The following is a 13,811-nucleotide window of genomic DNA, read 5'->3' as shown; positions in this document are numbered from 1 at the left end:
CATTTATTGGCAATGACTATGAAGATTGCAATTCTTATCAGCATCTGAGGCCAGCTGATCGCTAAGGGGATCTTTATTGGGATAAACATGAGTATTTATGCATGACTGTGTCTAATGTGGATTTATAGGAGTACATTCACCCTGATGCATGCCAACAAAGCTTCTCCCTTTGGAAAATAATCTCTAACTATTTCACATTTTCTTGCAGCTGTTTCCTCCCTACCCGCCTTTCCCGCAACTAGGATTTCATGCATATCCTCTAGCCCCAGATTTTTTAATTTGCACATTTTCTTTGTGCTTTTGATATTTTTCTAGCTGCTTCATTGCTTTTCTCTCTTCCCAAGTAATTCTGCTTTTCCATCATGGTTGTGCACTGTTAAGAGAGCTTCATCAAGTATTTGAGTGATTTCTTGTAATAGTCTCTGACCTGTACAGCCAACAGCTCTATAGCAGAATTTGTGCTCAGGACATCAATCCCGTCCCCTGCCTAATCCCTATCAACCCCACGAAAGAGAAAGATATCAGTCATCCAAAATCTGAACATCTGAATGACTGACAAACACCTCTCTGGTGAGATTTTTAAAGTGAAGTTGGTTATCCATATCTTTACATTCTCCAGCAAAGCCTTAAAGCAAAGCATGATATGCCTCTTCTGCATTTTTAAAACAAACAAAAAAAATTAATTTGTGATAAAAGTGAATGAAATTAACCAACAAGGGGCTAAGTGGCATGCCAAGCTCAAAAATAAAATAAATTGGATTATTTCAGAGATTTAAAAACTTTAACTTTTTAACTTTTGCCATTATCACTATCATCATCAAAAAATGTGGTAATGAATATACTTATTTGATTCCTGGAAAAGTTTCCATTTTGGAAGGAAACTAATCTTTATAAAATATGTGTGTCATTTTAAGATAGAAATATCTAAAACCCTAGAAATAGTCATTCCATGATGGAAGTATAAAGTTAAATAGTTAAAAGTAGGCCAGTTTCACTATTCTGTAACATAAAGAAAATACTAAGTAAACTTATAAGACAGTAACTAGAGAGCCCATTAACATCTCGAGTTTTTGCCATCGAATGGTACAAAGTCATAGAAATTCTTTCAAACATGTGGAACTCACTGTTTTTCTTAAATCTGATGAGGTGGCATTGATGATGTCTTCTACTCTTGCGGCTTTGCAACCAGGGTGGGGGTCAAGAGATCTGCTTACAATTTCAGGCTGATTCAAAACCAGAGCCAAGTCCTCCTTGTAATTATGTTTTCCTGTAATAGCTCAAACGTTCTCTCCATGTTCAAGTTCGTACTTTATTAAGGTAAAGGGGCAGAGTCTTTTCTGCTGGTGCTACTATATCAAACAGGGAGAAGCCACTACCCACAAGAAGCCAGAATGGGTCTTTGTGGTGCGAGGATTGTTGGCCACCATGAGAGACATAACTTTCCTATGGATTTGGATGTTTTAAAATTGGAAATAGACAGTATAATTTTCATACACTTTGGTTTGTAGTAAGGTCTAAAGTATAATATTAACAGCTTATTGACCCTGCACTTTCAGAGTAAAATAATGTTAGAAACAGTTTCCAGTATACTACAGAGGTGCACTGATATCAGGTTAATTTCCCTTGGGCATAAGGGGATGAGCGAAATGATAGAATATATGCCAAGTGGTTAAAGATGAAAAAGGATCTAAACATTATATCAAAACATAGCAGGAAAGAAAAACTTAACTCTGTTGAAAAATTCACACTTTACTTAAATTCATAAGTGTATATCTAGATATGCTATTACATGAAGACAATACTAATCTTTACATTTTTGGATAGTCCCAGGAATTGATGGAAGAGAAGGTAGTAATAGTGATATATGAAGAGAATATATGTCTTTCATTATTTATGATAATGTTAATTGACCAAATGCAATATCACTTCATATTAAACTTAATATACCCAACATATAGTTTGCTTCCAAGTCTGTGTTGCTTCAATACCAGAACCAAGTTTTCAAACTAAAATTATTAGGATGCAATTCAAAAACTGTCAGATTGGTGATCTGCATTGTCCAAGATGAGCAAATGAGCAATTGGAGTGCAAGGATCTACTGTCCAACTCAGAAGACCATGGAGAAGTTATAAGCACACAAGCTTGTTTGTGCATAAATTTCAGCAAGCCAGTCCTTTAAGTCCATCCTTTATGATTTTTTTTTAAAAGTACCTTCATACCACAATTTGGTTATTGATGCCCCGACTGTTGGTGGACATTTCTGTGTGTCCACATTTTTTTTTTGGTCCTGAGAAATGCTGGAATTAACATCAGTGTAGATACTGTTTCATGAACATGTGAAAAGCTTCATTTTCAATGAATTATAACAAAGATAGAACATTGGCACTAAAAGTCTAATGAAGCAGATGCCTTGAACTGAATCATAGTGTAAAGGAGATGGATAATGATGAGTACAATGCATTCAATAGGCAGAAATATACCAGGACTCACTAGGAGATGCATTAACTATGCTCTCACAGCATCCCCAATCACATTAGCCAGATTAGTTTGAAAGCCGTAGTGGGAGAAGGTAGACATCAGGTGGAGTCACGCTGTGCAACAACACACAGCAGACATATTGGGTGAAGTCCTGACTCAATCACTCAAGACAAATCATTTGATAATTCTGTTTATAATCTTCAATTTTCTCATTTCTAGAAGGGAATTCATATTAACAGGAACAAGAATTAAATGAGATGCAGTAAAGTCATGCCATATTTACTTATTTCAAACATAATCAGTTACTATACCTTGTATAAGCATTGTAGGTACATATATTCATGAATCAGAACAAAATATATTGAGGCAGTATTTGAGTTCCTGTGTATTTTCTATATGTACTGACACTTGAAACACTTTTTGGTTGTTTAAAAGGATATTCTGTGTTTGAACCCATATAAAGCAAATTAATGCAGTAAATTATACATGTCCAAATGATGGTCCACTTAATGTTAGTTGCTTAATGATTAAAATTGAAATAGGGATTCTCTGGTTGCTGGTAGAATTGAAATCTATGCTAGATCCTTCATGATAGGCCATGGGACAGGTCATACTATGGTCAAGTAGATGGAACTCTGTTATTCTCCACAAGTGAACTTCCAAGTCATGATGGCCACTGACATCCAACAAGCCAAAGGGGGAGAAGAATGAGCATCATGCTGTGGCATGCCTCATTTTGAGGACCAGAACTTGGAGCAGTGAGCCCTGCTTCCATTCTCTTTCCACAAGCTGTCCTTCAGTCACTTGGCAACACGTGTCTATAACAATGGCTGGGAAATGTGGTGTCATTAAGAGCACAGGAAGAGCAGAAAATATTTGATGAGCCATTGGCAACGTCTGGCATATAGAAAGAATTCAGCAGATGGTGGGTGGCTTTACTTTTCCGTTACTCATGTAAGGACACTCTAGCTCCTTCTCACAAGAACCGGCTTCTGTATCCCACACAGAACCCATTAATCTGTCTTTCGGGTTGCTCCCTCAGCACACAGGAAGTAGCAGATAAAAGCCTCGGCCGTGCTGTGATGTGGTAAACTACAAACATAAATTGATCACTCTAATCTTGTTTAAAACCAAATTTAAGAGAAACTACTTAAATTGACTCGTGGGAATTGAAGGGAAAGCAGAAATAGGAAAGCTAAGAAATCTGCAGCAGAATCCCTAAAAAAAGAATGTGCTCCCAATAGCATATCAAAGTTGTTTCAAACATATAAAATAATTATAGGACAATTCCCTAACTTCTTATTTTTTTCTGATATTGATATGCTTCTTAGTTTTTTTTTTTTCTGCGATCTAAACCATTATGCTGCAGTCAGTGCAAGTGCAGATATTTTTACACACATACAGCATACTGGTTTTTTTCTTGAATATAGCCATATTAATTTTGCAGAGAGAGGAATTCGTTGCGATGATTGCAATGTGGGGAAAGAGGAAAGTTCTGTCATTTGGTCTGATTCAGTGGGGCATTATTGACTTGAACATCCAATGATATAACACGCACACAATTTTTATTTTTGCATCCACAAATCAGAGATATTAGCTTGAATTTCTCTTACAGGGTCTGGCTATTGCACTTAGCATAATGATGTTAACTTAGCATCATTTTGCTGCAAATGTCAGGATTTCATTTTTTTTAAAGATTTATTTATTTATTGGAAAGTCAGATATACAGAGAGGAGAGACAGAGAGGAAGATCTTCAGTCAGATGATTCACTCCCCAAGGGACCACAATGGCTGGTGCTATGCCGATCTGAAGCCAGGAGCCAGGAACTTCTTCTGGGTCTCCCACATGGGTGCAGGGTCCCAAAGCTTTGGGCCGTCCTCGACTGCTTTCCTGGGCCACAAGCAGGGAGCTGGATGGCAAGTGGAGCTGCCGGGATTAGAATCGGCACCCATATAGGATCCCGGCGCGCGTTCAAGGCGAGGACTTAAGCTGCTAGGCCACCGCGCCAGGCCCAGGATTTCATCTTTTTATAGCTGCATAAAATTCAACTCTGTATCTATGCCACATTTTCTTTATCCAGTCATCCATTGATAGAAATCTGGGTTGATTCTACATCCTTGTATTGTGAACTGAGCTGCTACAAGCATGGAAGTGGTGGTAACTATTTCCTATGCTCATTTCATTTCCTTTGGATATATCCCAGGATTGGGATCCCAGTATTGTCTGGTAGATCTGTTTTTAGTTTCTAGAGAAATCTCTATACAGTTTTCCATAATGACCGTCCCAAATTGCATTCCTGGCAACAGTGTATTAGGGTACCTCTTACTGCAAAGCCTCACTTGATTAATGCGTTTTGATTCTTGGACAATGACCAGACAGGAGGGAGATGATAGCTTGTTATGGTTTTAATGATCTTTCCCTTGATGGCTAGTGAGACTGAGCTTGTTGCAAGTGTAATTTGACCATTTGTATTTCCTTCTTTCATAAGTGTCTGGTCATATCCTTTGCCGTTTTGTGTCCCTGAGTTTTTCAGTTCCTTGCATATTTTGGATTCTGATTCTTTAACAGATGCAGAGTTTGCAAGTGTTTTCTCCCATTTTGCTGTTTGTCCCTTTCACTTTGTTGAGTGTTTCCATTGCTGTGCAGGGATTTCTTATCCGGATGTAATCCACGGATGTCTGTTTTTGCTTTTATCGCCGGTGCTTCTGGGATCTTATCTAAGGAATCCTTCAAGGCCAATAGGTTACATTTTCCCTCTAGTTATCTGATTATTTCAGGTCTTAAATTGATATCCTTGATTGATTACAGGTTGTTTTTTTTTACAGGGTGTAACATAAGGGACTTGTTTCAAACTTCTGCATGTGGAAATCCAGGTTTCTGAACACAATTGTTTTGAAGGATTGACCTTTCTCCAAGGAGTCAAAGATTATTTAATTGTAGGTGTGTAAATTAATTTCTGGAATTTTGTTCTCCTCGCACTGATCCCATACAGTCGCCGGTTCTATTCCTGGCAGTCCTGCTTCCCATCCAGCTCCCTGCTTGTAGAATGGCCCAAAGCCTTGGGACCCTGCACCCATGTGGGAGACCTGAAAGAGGCTCCTAGCTCCTGGCTTCGGACTGGCTCAACACCAACCATTGCAGCCGCTTGGGGAGTGAACCATCAGATGGAAAATCTTCCTCTCTGACTCTCCTCCTCTCTGTATATCTGACTTTGCAATAAAAATAAGTAAATCTTTAAAAAAAATTGCTGAGATTGCTTCTGTGGCCTAGTGTATGGACTATCCTGGAGAGAATGCTGTAGACAATGATGAAAAGAATGTATATTCTGGGCCCGGTGCGGTGGCCTAGCAGCTAAAGTCCTTGCCTTGAATGCACCGGGATCCCATATGGACACCGGTTCTAATCTCAGCAACTCCACTTCCCGCCCAGCTCCCTGATGATGGCCCGGGAAAGCAGTCGAGGATGGCCCAAAGGCTTGGGACCCTGCCCTTGTGTGGGAGACCTGGAAGAAGCTCCTGGCTCACAGCTTTGGAACAGCGCAGCACTAGCCATTGTGGTCCCTTGGGGAGTGAATCATCGGACTGAAGATCTTACTCTCTATTTCTCCTCCTCTCTGTATATCTGACTTTGCAATAAAAATAAGTAAATCTTAAAAAAAAAATGCGTATTCTGCCCGTGTAAAATTGAATATTCTGTAGTATCTGTTAGGTCCATTGGCTATAGTATAGATTGGCTCTGTTTTTTTCTTTATTAAATTTATGTCTGATTTCTCTGGCTATTGATTAATCTGTGTTGCTTAAGTCTCCTCTCCCATTTTTATTGTAGAAGAGTTTATGTTTCCTTTTACACCCATTAATATTTACTATGTAAAACTCAGTGCCCTGGATATAAACACTGTTCTTTATTTCTATTTTTTATTTAGATTATTTTTCATGCATACACTTTTTGTGTAGTCACATCTTGTTCTTTTAATCACCTAATTATTACATATCAGAATTTTTGGTCTTTTTCACAATTTTTGTCTGAAAATCTACTTTGACAAGAGTGCAGCTGTTACTAAATGCTTTTGACTTTCAGTTGCGTGGAATATATCATTTTATTCTTTCACTTTCAGACAAGACGTGTGTTTTTCATAGGCATCATAAAGATGTGTGTTTTTCTTTATCCAGTTACATTCAAGGATTTTTTTTGATAAATGGTTATTTGGTCCACCATTTTTTTTATAAATATTTCTATTGTTTGCTTTATTTTTTTTTTACTAGATTATCCGTCTCACATTATTTCATGCTGCTGACTGTCCTTCTCTCTTGCTGTGTATAACACGTCTTTAAGTATCCTTTCCAAGGCTGCATGGATAGCGACACATTCCTTCAGTTTGTGCTTGTTCTGGAAGATCTACACTTCACCTTCAATTATGAATGAAAGATTGCCTTGTGTGATAATTTTTTTTAACTTGGTCTGTATCTTCCCATTCTCTCCTGATATGTAGGAAATATGCAGAAATATCTGTTATTAGTTGGAAGCTCCTTTAAATGCAACTCTGCATTTCATCCTTGCAAATTTTAGTGTATCCTGTGTATGTTTCGTGTTTGGAAGTTTGACATGCTGTGTTATGGTATCTTTTCTGATCATATCTATTTGGGATTCTATATACTTCCTTTATTTGGATGCTCCCATGCTTCTCCATCTTGAGGAAAATGCCTGTTATTATTTTATCTAATGGGGTTTCTTTACCATTCTTTTTCTCACTCCCTTCAGAATCTCCGAGAAATCACATATTTGGCCATTTGATGCCATCCTAGACATCCAAAATAGCATTTCCATTCTTTCTAAATTTTTCTTCTGTTTTGTCTGTCTTAGATGTTTCACAAGGCCTGTATTGCAGATGATAGAGCTTTTTTGTTGCCTTGTCCAGTTTTTTGGTCAGGATTTTGACTGTATTTTTATTGCACTTATTGAATGCATCAATTTTTTAATTCTGTTGTTTTTTCAAATATTTCTCTAGAATTTCTTATCCATGTTTTATTCCCTTCAACTATACACACACACACACACACACACGCATATATTTTAATAATCTTACAGTAATCCTTTTAAATTCTTTTTTTGTAGATTTACTTATTTTTATTGGAAACTCACATATATACAGAGAGGAGGAGAGGCAAAGAGAGAAAAACTTTTCATCCAATGGTTCACTGCCCAAACAGCCGCAACAGCTAGAGCTGAGCCAGCTGAGTCCGAATCCAGGAGGCAGGAGCTTCTTCCAGGTCTCTCACATGAGTGCAGGGTCCCAAGACTCTGAGCTGTCCTTGACCAGTTTTCCAGGCCACAGGCAGGGAGCTGGATGGGAAGCAGGGCTGCCGGGACTAGAACTGGTGCTCAGATGGGATCAGCGCAAGAAGAAGGTGAGGACCTCAGCTACTAGACTATTGCACCAGGTCTTATCCTTTTGAATTCTTTTTCAGACCTCTTATGACTTGAAGTCAGAGGGTATGTTGAACTCTTTCCCAGTTAATGCAACAAATTGTGGAGGCCCTGGCACCTTCATCCTAAGAACTCAATCGCAAGATGTCACTTCCCAGCTGGGAACTGCTAGCATAGATCCCAGGGCTGCTTCCAGCACAGTAGACGAAGGCGATGTGTCCATCTTCACGCTCAGCTGCCTTACAGGGTCTCTGGTCTGTCACTTACCCACTGAAAAGTTTTCTCAAGCAGTTCCCTGGAAATGTGTTCCTTACTGTGTTTTTTCTAGGATCTTTCTGTGGCTGAGACCAGCGCAGCTTCTCACTGGTCAGTCCTCAGGCATCCTCTCCACAATGTTGATTTCAAGACATTTTAAACACAATTTCAACCAGTACATTTTTTCCTCCCTAAAAACAGTGATGGTGATTTCATCCTGCTCCGATTGGAAAGGGTGTATTTAGCAGAGCTATTGCATAAATCCAACATTGATTATAGCTATCAGGAAGAACCAACACAAACATTAGCTTGACAAAACCCAGGAATTTTGTAAAGGTGGACACATGGCATGCTAAGCTCAGAGAAATTTATGTTGGAGATTTATATAAAGTACATCGAAATATTAAGATTCAATATTGATCCAGGATATCCTCTCAAAAATGGAGAAATGTTGAACACATTTAAGTGTAGATTTGCGATGATTAAATGAAAAGTGCTTCAGAAAATTCTCTACTCTGCTGATAACGTATTTCTAACTTCCAGTTTAAAAGTGGCAGGAAAGAAATTAAGTCCAAGAGGCAACTGCAGTCCAGACAAATTCAAATCTGAGTAGTTACATTTGTTTGTTATGATTTATATGTCATGTTATGATGAAATGCTGATCGTACGTATCTCATTGCCATGTGATGATTTGAAACTTTGTACACATGTGATTTGAAAATTAGTACACATGTACTTTCAGGTGGATTAAATGCTTTTCAGGAATGACTTTCCACTGTGTAGCTCTGCCCAAGTGCCCAGGTAAGACCATCAGTTTTCAGGGGAAAACATCTGAGAGATGGGTTACTTGTTCATCTGTGGAAGCCTCAGTTTACTCAAATCTCAAATCAGGTCATCAGAAGCCACTTGCTTCCACAGAACTTGTGGACAAATGAAACTTGAAATTTCCTTCCATATAATATTTTTAAAGTCACTTTTGATCATTTTGTGATTTTGCAATTAATGTGAAAGGAAAAAAGATGTATTTAAAGGCATATAAAACAGTTTTTCATAAAAGTTACTGATAGACCTTTTTAGTAGAAACGATTGAATTATACTTATTTTGACATTGTAAAAGGATAAAGCAGTATAATCATAAGTGTATGATGCCTTTTGCATTTTTACTTTCCCAAATAACAGTTCAAAATACTAGTTGTGATATGTCAATACTTAAACGATATTATGGGGCGTGCATCTGAACTCTACGGACAGTTGTAAGACAACTTAAAATTTGGAGGAAACAGTCTAGGGAGAAGGGAGGTGCTCATGTTGGGTAGGGCAAGGTAACATTTACCTCTGATGAAGGACTAAACACATTTGTCTTCCTTGTTTCCTGTTAAAGTTTCACTTTAATTTGACTAGCTTCTGTAGGTTCAAAAATGAGAGTGAAAAATAACCACGCCATTGGAAAAAAGGTGTTACAAGTTGGTCAGGAATTTAAAGGAATTCATAGAGGATTGATGTCGGATAAGATGGATTTGAATAGGTAGTAAGATTCAATAATATTTCTTTTAGAAGGAAATCCTAAAGAATTTCTGCGTTCAAGATCAGGACAAGCCAAAGAGCAGATGTCAGCCACTGGACAGTTGACAGCACTAGAGGAAAGACATGATTTCAGGGCAGCTGCACCATCCATCCCTCCCCAGAGGGAGAAAGCCGTCACCAGCACCATCTGGAAGGGGAAGCAGGCAGCAGCATTGCCTGCTGTAACAGAATTCTGGCCCCAAGAGAACAAGTTCTAATTTCAGATTCCACGTGGAATAGAACATTGTTCACAAGTGAAGAAGAAATGAAGAAGATCCAGACAGTGACAGGGTTTGTAGCTATCATACCTGCCCCGATGAGTTCTTCAGCAAGGAAAATTAACCCAGGTGGCAACATGGAAAATATAGGAAATATTTCCTGAAGAACAGTGAAATATAAAACATGCAAGCAAACAAAAATCAATATTGACTAGCAAAAATAACTTACTTAGTTTAACAACGTGTAAAATAAAAATGTTTGATAATATTCAAAAAGACGAAAGAATAAGTTTCAAGCCCCTAAAGTTTTAATATTATCTTAGAAGGCATTGAAGTATCAAAGCTTGCTACAACAAGGAGATAACAAGATTTTAATTGTGTGACTAGCTAGAAAATACAAAACGTGTTACCAGAGACCAACTCTGACTGACTTGAGAGCTTGCAAAGGATGTGTGGATCAGTGAGAAGATAAGAAGAGGAAGAGGAGGCATGGACCACTGTGGCATGATGCTCATAACGGATAATTCAGAAAAGTTGCCTTCTTTATTTATACACAAATTATCATAAGCTTTTGCATGACATCCAATTGTTTCAATTCTACTTCATTATAAAAGAATGATTACAGAAACTATCCTAAAAAACATTATTATTTTACTTCAGAGAAAATATTTTCAGCAAGCTATTACTCAATCAAACCTGCAGCGACCTGGCTGAAGCCAGGAACTCCATGGTTGGCAGCACATGCGGTTACATAGTGACAAGTGGTTTACTTATATCCAAAATCAATTTTCACTAAACATAAATTAACCAATATTACTTAAGATATCAAGAGTACAGAATTGAAAGCTCATAAATGAAAGGAATTTATAAAGGCATTATCATAGATTCTTTATTAAATCTTACAATCAATCATGCATTAATTACCATCACCTTCACCTAGTGCTGATTCAATTGTTTTTGTTCCTTTTGTTAAAGGGCAGTGAAAGGGATCAGGGCAATTCAGCCATTCTACAGAGGGCATGTAGAAGAAACTTTTTATCTTTATAAACCATTTTCTTTCTGTAAATATGAATGCCAATATAAGGTAGACATTTTAAGCCACTTTTGGGGGGGTTCACATTTGTTTCCCTTTAGCAGATGCCCCCCTATACTTTTTCTACTTTCCGTGGTGAGACACCAAAATGCGTCATATCATGTGTTGTAACAGTTCCATGCGTATGGTAAACAAACCTTTTGCACCTCCATGATTGCCACCTGTTCCAAGATATTATCAAGCCATTTGTTAAGGAAAACATTATTTATATTAGGGCAAGTTCCAGACAAAGGTGGGCACATAACAGGATGTTTGGAGACACTGTGGGCTCAATTGTACTATTGTGTGCTTTTAGCTATGTGTCATTAACATACGTTGCTAAAGATGTTTTTAATCGTAACATGGTTTTATCATAACATTAGTTTGAGGTGTTATACCAGTTACAGGAATCATTTCACATTTGCCGAAAAACAACACCACCCTCAGGAGATCAGAGAGGTGATCGAGTGTCCATACAATGGGGTGAGGCAGCGATGAAGTGACCAGAGACATTCTGCTGGGTCTTGCCATGCAGCCAGAAACTCCTATAGCCTTTCTAACCGAGGAGCAGTGCTCATCACACACCATGCCATCTGTTCCAAATGCATGGCTTTCTGCAATGTGTGAAACAAATTTATAGATGAGAAAATTTGTAGATGAGAAAAAGGAAGCCATATAAAAATCCTTAATTACTCCAAGACAGTCTAATAAAAGAGGTTGGAAAGAACATTACAAAAAAGGGCACAAAGGGAAAGTTACAAACTCAATACATCACTTACCACATCCATAACTATCAATTAAATTAAACAGCTCATAAATAGACTAAATACTTTATTATGAGCTAAACAGACATTTAGAAATAAAGATTTCAGATCGAATAATAAATCTTTTTCTTAAAGTCCAAATCAAAGCCAATTAAGACTTTTTCTGAAATAATACACTAACATCTTTGACTTTGATGTTGCAAAATATTAAAAACTAATGCCCTCTGCTGTAAAAAATTGATGAAAAAGAAGCATTTGTTAATAGAAAAGGAATTTTTATGTATTCTTGACAATATATTTTCATGCAAATAGGTTCTACTAAAGACTGATACTGATCCATGGACCTGTGATTTATATTTGAGTATATGGATCACTTGAACGTCAGTTATAGAATTCCATCTACTTTTTTTGGTGTGTGTGTGAGACATTTGTCTTTTAACCTGGTATTACATTGCAGATGAATCACTTTCATTTGAAACTCAGATGAAAGCTTCCTTCCCTCAATTGCATTGCTTAAATGATTTATGTCTGTGTGTGTGTGTGTGTTCAAAGAATTTTACAATACAAAAATTGCTACTACTCCTGTACTGAGGTCCAAAAATGGTTGCTGGAGCTTGTGGTTGATCTTGGAAAACATGCCTGCTTGTAAATTTGTTTGAGAATGGAGATCTGTTTAAACTTTTTCCAGTTTGTGAATGGTATAAAATATTCCAAGTATAACCATCGCCCCCAAAATAAGGAAAAAATAGGCCAGATCCTATCCTCTGTATTCACATTCCTCATTACTTTAGAGGCTAATATTTGCTGGTAGCATCTGTTAATTGGAATTAATGAATAAACGAAGCAAAACCTAATGCTATTCTGCTTAAACTAAAATTTGTGTTTGATTTGTTTTATCTATAGCACAACTTGCTGAATCATGTTACTAAATGTTTTTTACATGTTATTTGTCAAGTTACATTCCACAGCTGTTGGGGTCTCTTGCCTTTATCTTTATTTTGATTACAGTACCTTCTTTTGTAGCATCTTTTGGCTTCTGGTTGGAAAATTCTAACTAAATATTTTGGAAAGCAAATGAACTAGGGAACATTAATATGGCTAGTCATAATAGTCATTCATCATGCTATTCATTACACAGCCACAGTTAAATCATGCAGAAAAAAAAACAAATTAAAAAACTGGAATTTTTGCATGATCATTCATATGACTACATCTTTTATTAGAATTACAACTCAGGCAGCAGTCATTTGGCATAGTGGTTAAGTTGCAGCTTGGAACCCAAGTCTCACATTGACATGCCTGGGTTTGAGTGCAGGTTCAGTTTCTGGTTCCAGCTTCCTGCTAAAGTGTACCCTGGAGGACAACACGTGATGGCTAAACTGCCTGGTCCTCTGCCACCCAGAGAGGGATCTAGGTTGATGCTTCAGGCATTTCAAGAATGAACCAGCAGTGGGAGAGCTTTCTCTCTTTTTACCTTCTTCTCTCATCCTCTCTTCCTCTGCTTTTTCAAACAAATAATTTTTTAAACTCTCACTGTGGCTGATTAGTTCATTTCAGTGTTTATAAAATAGGGAGGGTGACATCCACATGAAGGTTTTTGTAAAAAATAAGACAGTGCTTTCAAAGTTTCCGAATGTGGCATCTCTGTCACTGTAGACCTTCATTCTGTTTTACTTCATAGATCTGAAATCACTTTAATGTAATAGTAAGCATCAGTTTCATAATTTTTGTGTACATATAATCTTTCCACATGGGAACATCTATAAAAGTTGTTATTTATGAGCTAACTGCTTTTAGCATGGTCCGGAAAAACACAACTGCACTGCTTTCTGAAATACTGTTATGTGAATTTAAAGTATCCTTTAAATAAATAAATAAAATATCTGCATTTATATAGGTGTGTGTAGACCCCACTATAACATAGTGTACATGTATTTAAAGCATTTTCCCCTCTACTGTTTTATTATATCTATAAATATGCTGCCTTTTCACTAATTAAACATTTTAGTGAGAAAATTAAGGGGGGAAGATGAAAA

The sequence above is a fragment of the Ochotona curzoniae genome, unplaced genomic scaffold (assembly GCF_017591425.1).
Source record: "Ochotona curzoniae isolate NIBS_2020 unplaced genomic scaffold, NIBS_Ocur_1.0 scaffold_4506, whole genome shotgun sequence".
NCBI lineage: Eukaryota > Metazoa > Chordata > Mammalia > Lagomorpha > Ochotonidae > Ochotona > Ochotona curzoniae.
The sequence above is the reverse complement of the archived record's forward strand: the minus strand, read 5'-3'. Positions refer to the sequence as shown.